This window comes from Poecilia mexicana, unplaced genomic scaffold (genome assembly GCF_051168715.1).
Source record: "Poecilia mexicana isolate PSO_F unplaced genomic scaffold, ASM5116871v1 scaffold_10, whole genome shotgun sequence".
Taxonomy (NCBI): Eukaryota; Metazoa; Chordata; class Actinopteri; order Cyprinodontiformes; family Poeciliidae; genus Poecilia; species Poecilia mexicana.
In genome coordinates this window covers 22,123,583-22,132,148 of record NW_028263379.1, presented here as the reverse complement: position 1 = coordinate 22,132,148, position 8,566 = coordinate 22,123,583, and positions in this window count along the sequence as shown.

The following is an 8,566-nucleotide window of genomic DNA, read 5'->3' as shown; positions in this document are numbered from 1 at the left end:
AAGATGGGACCATTTTGTATTGATGACATATCAGACGTCTTTTTGTTTTTTCTTTCTCTCCTCAAAGTTGGAATGACTCCCCATTTCCTGTTATTGAGTGTTTCGTTTACTTCTGGAGTTGAGAAGAACTGGTTATCTAAATTTACATTTTTACGCCTTGCAAATTCATTAAAGCTCCACCCTCAGAGTATTTTTGTCAATGTTGTTGTACAGGAACATGCAATATTTGCAAAAAAAGATGATTATAATCTTAAAATCGATGTGCCAAAAGTAACAATGCTGTGTAAATGACCTCTTATATATGTGTGAATATTGGCTGTTCCTCTTTTCTATCCATTGGAATATTGGCTGCTTGGGTTGGAGACTCCTTACAGAGACTTGCAACTACAGGAATTCTTTATTTGAGACTTTTTCTCTCTTCTCTGATGAAAGGCACCAACAGCTGGCAGTGGTACACCGCCACTCACGAAACCAAATCAGAAAGACTCTGAATTCTCCTCGTTTCCCCCCCCAACTTTGTTTGCCAAATTCAATTTACCTCAACATCGCCTGGCATGGAGAAGCAACAAAAGTGAGGCAAAGGGGAGATCCGCTCTGAAGGCTACAGTAGAGGAAGGACTGGGTGAAAAGAGAGGTTCAACTGACCTCTCTCTGGACCAAGAGGCATGTAGTGGAAATGTTTTGAGGGTAAGCAGGTAAACGACTTGTCGTTTGGGGTTGCGCCTTGCTGAATAGCTGTTTGTACTGGAAATTCAAGTCAGATTATCATTCGTAGAGATTCTGATGCATGCATCAGCCGTGAATGGACATTTTTGCAGTTCGGTTTATTGTGAATGCAGTTTTCAGTACAAATGGTATCAGTAGTCTTGTAAATGAAGGAAAGCATGTCTTTGCATTCACTCCTCATGGAAACGTTTATTTCTTTTTTGCTTGGGAAGGTAATTTAAACAGAAGCTTTTCTTAACATTCCCATACGGTTTATTTCTTAACATTGCCTTACTTTATAAGTTGCACTTCTGGTGTTGCATATCATCTGGTTTATTTTGTCATGTCAAAACTTTTACTTCTTTCTTTGTTTACAGTGACATGTTTTGTTTTTCAAAAAGCTTACCTGTAACTGCAGTCCATGAAAAAAAAATTATTGTGACCAGTAGACATGGGCCGGTATGAGATTCTCAGAGAATGATAATCCTATTTAAAAATACTGCAGCTATACTGTATCACGGGGTATACACAAAAACTTAAAAAGAAAACGTATAACATAATTTCATTTATTTAAAACAAAAGAAAAACGGTCATCATTGCTGCTAAATTTCAGTAGTGTAATATAATATAAAAAGCTATTTTAATTTTGGTTTTGATACTCAGAGGAAATATAAATACTCAATAAATGTATTTGTAGTTTCTATATGGTTATTAGAACAATATTAAACTCTTTTGTCATTTTTACTCTTTATAGAGTAACACAATTATAACAAGCTGATAATAGTTGGTAAAATAAACAGACTATCCACTCATGTAGCTAGCTACAGAGAGGCTGATTGGAGCTTGCCAAATCGAGTTTTTAAGCAGGGTTACCTTAAATGTATAATTAGATTTTTATAAGCTTATAACTCAGTGAAGTTGTTATTAGCAATAATTATCTGTATCAGACAGATGCCACATCACAAAGAGTTTGTAACAAATTGAAGAAATCTACAGAATGATGAAGGGGTAACGGCTAGTAGGAGGAACTCCCACTTTTACTGGACTTTAGAATTAAGAATTTTAATATATTTGGGAAAACCACTGAGTTATTAAGTATTACATGTTAAGTTTATCTCTGTTTCCCACTTGAACAACTTCTTTTCAAAAATAACAATGGTTTAGTCTGATTATTTTGTCGATTAGCCTTGATTGGCTGTAATTGTGCTTTAAGTTCACAGAGAGTGGACTAAACTTCTGGGTTTTGCCAACAGAGTTGTAGATATTACCATATTGTGCTTTTCCAGGTGTTTAGAAAGTACTGCTGTGATGTCAGAAGATCAGGCATACCCAACAGACTCCACAAAATAACTTGGTTGTACTGTTGCCTCGTATGGCATTGCGTCCCACAAATTTCAAACATTTTCAGATTTAGTTGTTTGAAATTGCTAATGACAGAGTCAGGGTCCCCCCTGACTAGCTCTTATTCGACCTCTGGTCTGAGGATTTCTTCACATTTTCTTTCTAACTCTGATACAAACACTGGTAAGGGCGCCATTACTGATAATAACTTTGCAGACCCTCACTTTAAAAAATAATGAATTATTCAGTTCACAACAGTGACAGGTGGCACTCTTTTAGTTTCACACTGTGTTTTGCACAAGACTATTTACTAACTGCCAAATCTGTCTGTCTTGTAAGCTGAGAAAAGGTGTTGTAGCCTTTCTGCGAGCTAACACCAATGTGCAGCAATGGGTGGGGAAGGGGCAGCAGCTCTGTATTACTACATTTGAAAAACACTTCTTTTTCTCTGGCACTTTCTGTGTCACCTCATTAATAAGACTTTTCCTTGTAGTATTAGCATGACAGAAAATGTTTCAGCAGTTTTTAATATCGAAACATTTAAATACCTTACTATCCCACCATATCAGCAGCCGGCCCATGCCTACTTTACTAACCAGTAATGCATGACCATCAATGGGAAGAAATAATTTAATTAACTTATTTCACAGCAGACATTTTGACCTAGATGTGCAGAAAAAATAAAAGTCCGTTAAGAAAGCTGCATTCTATTTAGATAAAGTTCTAGTTTTGCACACATTCTGCCTAAACATCACGCACAGATGCAGAAGAGGAATGCTGCCCTCCGTAACACATCTCTGTGTTCAGCACATACGAAAGTCACAATTTCTGCTGTGTACGCACACCTCATTGCTGTCATCTACTTTGGGCTCATTCACTACCTCGGAGCACCAAAAAAAGTATAGAAATCAACCTTAAAATAGACCTAACAATCATATTTAATAAGTAATAAAATCTCTGGATTTTATTCAATAAATCACCTTCAGGATGAGTTCAGAGCCAATCAAACTGTAGTAGACTATCTTTTACACAGATCTACTGAAGCCTATACGTTTTCTCTGTTTTGAACAATGTTATTTTGAACACAGCAGTAATTACATGAGACTGCATGGAAATGTACGGGCAAACCGATTGATTGATTGATTGATTGATTGATTGATTGATTGATTGATTGATTGATTGATTTGAAAACAGGCTTTGTCACATTGAATATGGCAATTCTGACACAGGTTATAGAAATTGATTGCTTGCATATGGCAAGGATCATAATCAATCTTTTTGTGTCTCTTTTTTTTTTCCTCCTTCCTCCGTCATGATATTTTGTTTATTTTCTATAGTGTATCAGGGTTAGGACCAAGACAAGCTGCTGATGGGAAGCTCCACATGGGTCAAAGGCCCATTTAGTCTGCCTTCTCTCATTTCTGCCTATTGTCAAATTGAATGTACTTCTCTGAGTTCATCTAAATTTTTATTTTAAAAAAATAACTTCTTTTCTTTTAATTTTTTTTAAATTATTATTATTATTTCTAAAATGTGCCACTGTTGAGCTGCCTCATGTTAATGGTGCTAAGAAAGCAGAAAATTAATTTCTTTAATGTTTGGGTTTGACTTTTTTTTTTCCCAGAGTTATCAAAAAAAAAAAAAAAAGAATGCAAAACAGATTAGGTACCTAACCCTGTTTATGAATGTATATTACAATGTTATGTTATGTTTGATGTATTCACTTCATGATTCTTTGACACTGATTGGAATTACTTTTGCTCTTTTCATTAAAAGATTACCGAGCTTTATATATACTGTCTAGAGTTGTTACCAGAAGGAATCTTAATGAACTCTTGACACTACAAAATCTTGTATATTTTTTGTGTGCCAATTTGTAACATATTTTGTAAGTGTATATTTTTCTTAGAAAGTGCTGTGAAGTATTTGTGTGTGTGAGTAACCTTTTATGCGCCTCTGTGGGCAGTGGAAAGGATATACAGCGACACGTTTCTGGTTTTGAAAACCAAAATATGAAAGTATCAACAGAAAAACTAGAAATATCTACATTTTGTTGGGAGTTTTGTAATAAGACCATGATCTTGTTGTGAGAGTGTTGTGTTACTGTGCAAAACACAAATAAGCAAAGAAAAAAAAAACATGAAAACTTGGGGAAAAAAAATATAATTTGTGAACAATTTGCTGTTTTATAGATTTTCATGTAAATTATTTGAGTATTATTTTTGTTTTTTTGTTTTGTTGTAACTGTTGCAAAGGTTTTAAATATTTGTGATCAAGCCTGTATGGTGATAATGTAATATTGGTAACTTGCTGAGTTTTGTAATAATGTTTATGGAGTAAATATACAAATTAAAATAAGATTTTGAATGCTGCTTTCTGAAGAGAGTTGGATTGTGTTTATTCCTGCCCACACTTTGACTACATCTCATGGTTTTACAATTGAGGCAAATACTTTGATAAGTATCAAAAGGTTTATGAAAATATGTAGACTGTGATATATATGTATATTTTTAAAAATTATAACTAGATATATTGACTAAAAATGGAAGAAATAAGGCATTTGTCTGTCTTCCTGCTACATCCCATGTAATCAAAATGCAGGAAGTCATCTGAGATTCTGGGGCGTGATTAAAATGCAGTGCCATTCTGCACAAAGCAAGTAACCGGACATTGACAGGACTTATGTCAGTCATTGACAGGACTGACATAAAACAATAGAACATCTGTTCAGGACACAACTGATGTCATATATTTATATATATTATATATGTTATATATATATATATGTTTATCTGATTCTTCTGTCCTCCCTTCTCCTTCCTGATGCCACCCTGGGCAATTGCCTATTTGACCCAAGTCAAAAACCATCCCTAAGTTGTATTTTTGACACGCATTTATTCCTGCATGTTTTCTGTTACTAAAACAATGATGGTGGCATGGATAAATGTAATCTCCTCTGCTGAGTGTTTATTTGTGCCATCAAGTGTGTACGTGCAAAGCCTGCCTACCTTCATATCTCCAATTAGTCTCTCCGTGTTTGTTATACTGGCGGATTCTCAGACAAAAGCCATTTTAATTTCTTTACAAGTCTTTCGCTCGCTCCCGCTATTTTATGTCACATCTAATTAGCACTCCGGGTCAGGCATTGCCGGAGTGACTGCTCATCCATAACTTTGAGCCGGGGCCGCTGTGGTCCGTGCTGCAACTCATTTTGGCATGCTTAATTGGAGCCTGAGACACAACCTCGCACCATAAACAGATCCTGTGATATATGCCTCCAAAAATTGTCAGTCGGTATTAGCATTGTTTTTGTTCTTTACTCACCCGTAGCAGATAAGGGGGCGAGCAAATTGTAAGATGGAATGTCTAATGCAATACATCAGGTGCACCTGTAGTTATTAAATGAGATCCTGCTTGTTTTTGTCAGTGCGTGCTTACACTGCTTGGACAGAAATAGGCAGTGCTCTTACTGAGACAACTGTTTGTCTCTTGTTTTTTTTTTCATTATTATTATTATTACTTAGAGGACATCAGTGTGCCATTTTCAAAGAATTAGCACGGTTAATTGTGTATTGGAAGGAGTGAGGTGAAATCAAGTAGCTAAAGACAACAAAGTTTTGAAAATGCCGGTTTTGCTCAAGAGACTTGCTTCAAAGGAATTATTTTATAATTACAAAGCTTTACCCACAAATCTGATGTGTTAAGTTGATTGAGATGCCAGTGCAATCCTAAAAGATAATCTAATTTATATTTGCCTGAGACTAACCTAATACAAAAGATGTCAAATATCCAAATGTAGGTGTATCTGAATACGTTATAAATATTATTGACAAGCTAATTTATTTCAGTGGTTCAATTTAAATAATGAAATACAGAGTGATCCATTTGAAGTGTTTCTTTATCTTAACTTGGAAATAATGAAAATCTAAAATACTGTTTCTCACAAAGGTATAACGCACCAAAAAATATTTTCAATACAGACATTTTATATTGTGGCCTATAGAAAATAACATTGAAGACAGCTGACTTGACAGATGACCAGAAGACAATGAAGGCAAGCAACAGAAGGCCACTGGAAAACTATCTGATTGTTCATCAATTACTGCATCCAAGCATTTATATGGAAAGTTGAGTGGAAGGAAAAGACTAGTGGAAACAGTTTTTAAGGAACATGGATAACTTCAACCTTAAGTGGGTTGTAAGGGAATATAGGTCAGATAAAATGAGCTTTATTGTCTTTGCATGCATGACTATTGTATTTATAAAAGTGTATTTCAATGTAATAATCTACCTTTAAATGGGATCCAGCCTGTAACAGAGATTGCAATCAATGACAAGTGGGAATCTGCTCCAAATAAAGTTCAACTCCTTTTGTCTCCCATACCGAGCTTTCCATGGTTTTCTACAAAGAAGAATTTCACATAATGAATACTGTTAAGCCATTAAGATAGTTTTTAATGTCATTTTATCACAAATATCTGCATATTTGTTAGAGTAGGGAACAAAGAGAGAGAAATAAAAAAAAACCTGTAAAGAGTTGATTTCCCATCATTTATCCACCTGAAAGGTGAAAAAAATCCTCTTCCCAGTTTTTTATCTTTTAAGATACAATAGATGTAGCCTTTACCATTTCCCAGATCATCATTACTGGGTTTATTTTCTCTCCTACTCAGACATCTTTGATAAATAAAATACATGTTTAAACCATCTCTGGGAAAACCACACAGCAGTTCACAATTTGTTCATGAAGCGTTCTTAGAGTAATCCTTACTAAAACTATTATGAAGAAATACATAAACATTGTTTAGACATTACAAATCAGGTTAAATTATAGAAAATAAAAACTAACCAAACAGTAACTAACAAACAAAGTGAATTACAACTGAAAACAAAAGTAAGTAAGTTTGGAAAGTACTGGACTGGGAAAGACAATCAGCTTGGATTTCCGGATTGACAGCACTGTCAGCATAGCTCCACTAACAAACCTCTTCAGCCCATAAATATGTTTTTCTTCTGCCTGTTGAAGTTGAAAAGTCATTCCTTTTGTGACAGTTTCAAGACATGCCATGGGAATGATTCCATATGCAGTGATAGATAGATAGATAGATAGATAGATAGATAGATGGATGGATGGATGGATGGATGGATAGATAGATAGATAGATAGCAGCACTTAGGCACACGTAGGATGCAAACACTTGTGAAAGAATGGGTTGCTTTGAGGAGTTCTCATGTGCAATAACAGATGTGCAATAAATCCAGTTATGTCATTTCCTTACTGCTAAGTATTCCACACTGAACTGTTAGTGCCATTATGACAAAGTTGATAGCGACTGGTAATGACTAGGTTTTGCATACATCAGGGAAATGGGACTTGTTCACTTCACTGGGTCGAGGATAAAGATTGATGCAGTGGGGATTATGATGTGGGACTCCATTTCATGTGCTGGACTCTGCACCTTAGTTTTTAGTCAAAGGAACTCTTAATACTTCATCACACAAAGACATTTTGGACAATTTTGGGGCAAACCATTCCCGTTCCAGAACAACCGCGCCTGTGCACAAAACAAGGTTCAAAAATACATAAAAGTCGGAGTTTAATGTGGAAAATTGTGACTAGCCTGTACAGAGTCATGATGTCAAATTGATACAACACATTTGGGAATAATTAAAGTAGAGACTGGGACATTGGGCCTTCTCGTCCAACAGCAGTGCCTGACCTCACAAATGAGCATCCATGAGGACGGTCAAACATTCCCATGAACACACTCTTAAACTATTATGGAAGAAGAATGGGATGTCATTCATAACATGCAAAACTATGTAGCAGCCAGTGTAGGTAAAGCAATATTTTGTAGGGAAAACTTTCTAATAGGAAATACATATAGTTATTGTGTAATCAGACTATGAGGGTTACTGTCTAAAGCAGTGTTTCTCAACCTTTTTTGGGCCAGCGCCCCCCTAGCCTTTATCCAGGTCCCTCACCGCCCCCCACCAAAGAATTTGCAGGCTACTTTGCACTGACCATTATTTCATCATTAATATTACTATCATTATTGTTGATGTTTTGATTTTTATGCTTGTTTCTGTATTTATCATCAAAAATAATTTCCCAGAGAACAAAAAACTCATGGGAATAGAAATTTTCACAGGCGTCTACGAAAAATGCAATGAACATTCAAGTTAAAATCTGTAGGCCTGACAGCAGCCAATCAGAGTGGACAAAATATTCTTGTTCTTTGCCATTTTCTTTTTGTTAAGTATTCCACAAAATGACCAGATAAAAGATGAACAACATGCCAGTTTAAACTTTGAACTATTTGCAAACCGACTGAGCTCTGCAGCATTAAAACATGGATAGAACTGTAACTACATTAATCATAACTCTTCTTCTCTTCAGTGTTTCTGTCGGTTTCTGGTGGTGCAGCTCTGTGCTGCCATCAGGAGAATGAGACATCAGAGCATCATCCATAAAATTTCACCCACATGGCATTTAGTGTGCAATCCAGAGCTTTCAGTGG